The sequence below is a fragment of the Monopterus albus genome, unplaced genomic scaffold (genome assembly GCF_001952655.1).
Source record: "Monopterus albus unplaced genomic scaffold, M_albus_1.0 scaffold250.1, whole genome shotgun sequence".
In the NCBI taxonomy this organism is placed as follows: Eukaryota; Metazoa; Chordata; class Actinopteri; order Synbranchiformes; family Synbranchidae; genus Monopterus; species Monopterus albus.
The window spans coordinates 681,303-684,887 of NW_018128130.1; positions in this window are offsets into that span (position 1 = coordinate 681,303).

Sequence of the window (3,585 nt, forward strand, 5' to 3'; positions counted from 1 at the left end):
TTGACATGCTTTCCACGACCCCCAACCGTTCGCATAGCTATGCAGCGGTTTGTAGCCCCGTCTGTAATCATAGATAAGAACACAGTACCATTTGGAGATAAACACAAGTTTTTCTGTCACAGCCTAAATCTGCTGCCACTGGGCCAAGTCATGTCAATTTGGACATTTGTTCTGACTTTTTCAAAGCTAGCAGACCAAGATAACTCTAATCAGCAGGCAGCTGTAGAGCCAAGGAAACCCTTAGTGATGTGCTGGGTCTTGACTTCATTATCTCTGGCTGCAGATACGTCACAACTTCCTTATCTCCAGCAGCAGATGCAGAAAGGTTGGGGGTACCCCTGGGGGCCACGTGGGGGGCGGGACTAAGGGGCGGGGCCACCTGTCAAATTAATTCTGATGAGATGTGGTACCTTTACTGTGTGTCAGGAGGAACAAAGTCCAAACAGAGAGAGTGAAGTTTGACACATTTAATTTCTCTCCTGAGCTCACATCCTCTCTTAGCAGCCACACACATTTATAACATGCATAGATGTAGCCACACATTCTACACATACACTAGCACATAATATGAGGCAGGCCAGGTGATCTCTTGGCTTCTCCAATCCCTGGAGAGTTGCAGGCATTTCCACTGCAGCTTTTCCAGCAAAACTCTGGGTATTTTCCAGCATTAGCCTCCTCTCCATTAGTTTGGCTGGCCTACAAAGAGTTTCTGCTCAAAATCCACTGTTCAGCTTGTTATCATGCAACAGCTCTGACAAGGAAGAAATGTCACATGGCACTGCTGCCAGACCAGAGCTAACAGCTGGCTGAGGACATGAACAAAAGCCAGGAAGGGGATTCCTGCAACACACACATCACCACACAGGGCTGGGGAGAAGTGGGGTTTGAATATGTCACTTTGAGTCATTATGGATCCAAGCCAGGGAAGAGCATGCTCTTGTGTGTGTGTGTGTGTGTGTACTTCTGGTATTAAACTGTGCAGACCAAAATCTCTTTACACCTTCACTCTGTGGGGACATTATTGCAAGTAGATGCTGGTCCATACCATGTAAATCAAAAGTAAAAAATGTATTATTTTAGGCTGATTTAATGTTAGTGTTAGGTTTAAGTCTCCAGGAAATTAATGGAAGTCAATGTAAAGCCCCCACAAGAAACAACACAAACATGTGTGTGTGTGTACTTGTGAGGACCAGTTTTATATCATGGAGTGATAAGAGTATGACAATGCCACACATGTAAAAATTTATGATTTATGACAGCTAAGCCCTGCATACTTTTCACACCTCACGTCTCTCTAGATTAAAGGCTTTCAACCTTTATAGCACATAATTACAAAGTTCAAAGGATTTTGCTTTTAGTTCTTACTTTTCATCATCAGTGGATTTTTTTGTATGATTTTATAACAAAGAATTTTATTGGGGTTTCCCATGAGAAAAGGACTCACCCCCAGACCAAGGATTGCACATCAAAAAGATTTTATTAGGCTTTCCTTAGCAATAGGTCAGAGCAGCAGCTCACAGACTTAGTTTGTTGTGCTCTAAATATTTTATAGCTGTGAGGCTTAAAACTAAATTAAATTTAGAATGAAAATAAACATTAGTCCAGTAAATTGGATGATTCTCTTAATTTGAGCAAGGGGAAAGAAAGGCGGCTGTTTCTCTCCCCCATATGGGTTAGTTTAGTTTCAAGGAGGTTTAGAGTTTTGATAGAGGGCAACATGGTTGCAGTGTTTCATGCTGTGGCCTCACAGCAAGAAGGTTCCGGGTTCCAGCCCAGGCCGACCCGGGGCCATTCTGTGTGGAGTCTGCATGTTCTCCCTGTGCCTGCATGGGTTCTCTCCGGCTTCCTCCCACAGTCCAAAGACATGTAGCTTAGGTTGACTGGTGGCTCTAAATTGCCCATAGGAGTGCGTGTATTTGTATTAAAGGAACTGCGCTACAGACACCCTCTCTACCTTTAAGATTAGACTTAAGACCTTCCTTTTTGATAAAGCTTATAGTTAGGGTGGATCAGGTGACCCTAAGCCTCCCCTTAGTTATGCTGCTATAGGCCTAGGCTGCTGGGGGGGGGCCATGATGCTCTGAGTTTCTCTCCCCTCCCCTCTCCTCTCCTCCCCTCTCCTCCGCTATCCTCCGCTCTCCTCTCCTCTCTCTCCCTATGCTTCTATATGCCACCATTAGACATTACTAACTTTGTGTCTCCTCTCTCCTGTAGTGTGTCCTCTCTCTCTCTGTACCTTTTTGCAGGTTGCCCTGGCCCTGGAGCTCTACGTCTCTGACGAGCAGTCACCAGCTACATCAACCTGACCAGTGTTTCATTGTTTGTTGCGTCTTGTTGCTTTTCTTCTTTTGTCTCTCCTCTATCCACTCACGCCAACCGGTCAAGGCAGAAGGCCGCCCACCAAGAGCCGGGGTCTGTCGGAGGTTTCTTCCATTAAAGGGAGTTTTTCCTCCCCACTGTCGCCAAGTGCTTGCTCAAGGGGGATTTGTTTGTTGTGATTTGGCGCTATACAAATAAAATTTGATTTGATTTGACTGATGGAAACACAAATAGTCAAGTTGAGCCGGCACCAGGCGGTGGAAAAGGGGCTAAATATTTTGTGTGAACATCTGAGAGCACAGCTGCAAGTGGGCATATGTGTGCTGTGTGTAGTATGGGAGTAAATTTAACTGTTTTTAACTTTTAATCACCCATGTTTTTATGCTGGATTGAGCAGTCTGCCTTCTCACCTCTGTAAATGTCACCGTAGAACCTGCTTTGTTCAGGTGACTGGTAAAGTAACTAATTTAAACTTTGTGGTCCCTAAATTAAAACAACTGACGTTCCTCTAGTGCCTGTGTTAGTATACCTCAGCCTGCCCCAGTATTAGCTCAGCCCAGCTCTTCCACTGAGGACATTTGTCCCGCTCAGCGAAGGTGGTCTCATTGGATGTCCAGCAGCACTGCTCATGGTTGAACCACAATGCGCTCAGACAAATGCCCTCCTTAAGGTCATTCATCCAGTCAGCAGCGATGTCAATCAGGCCAGCCAAAGCACCTGACAGGAGGAGGAAGGGGAGCAAGAAAAAGAAAAGAAGACAGGAAGTGAGAAAAGAGAAAAAAAGAGAAAGGTGTTTGCAGTCAGCTTGCTGATTATACTACTAGTTTTTACATTAGTCTGTTATCAACTGAGAACAGGAAGGCAGATCCAAGTCTGTAAAAGTTACTATACTGACAGAAAGAAAAATAAGATACCAGAGAAAACTGTGTTCAGGTTGCAACATGGAGGATTTTGGCCCTTTTTCATCTGTATCCTTCTACAATTTATCACTTATCCTGACAGGTAAAGAACAGGAACACCTACTGTCACGCTACCCAAACCATTTACCTAAATAAACTTGAAACCTCCACATCAGATAGACTCTCCTCAGAATAAATGTTATATGAATTAAATCAAGGATGGTCTGAAACAACTGAAATTAACTTCACATTTGAGGCCAACATGTTCCAGGTCAGATGAGCCTTCATCAAGTGTGTCACAGGCTCATTTGGGCAGAAAAAGGCCAAGCCATGGATTAGAGGGGGGGCGACATTATGAACTCTTTCC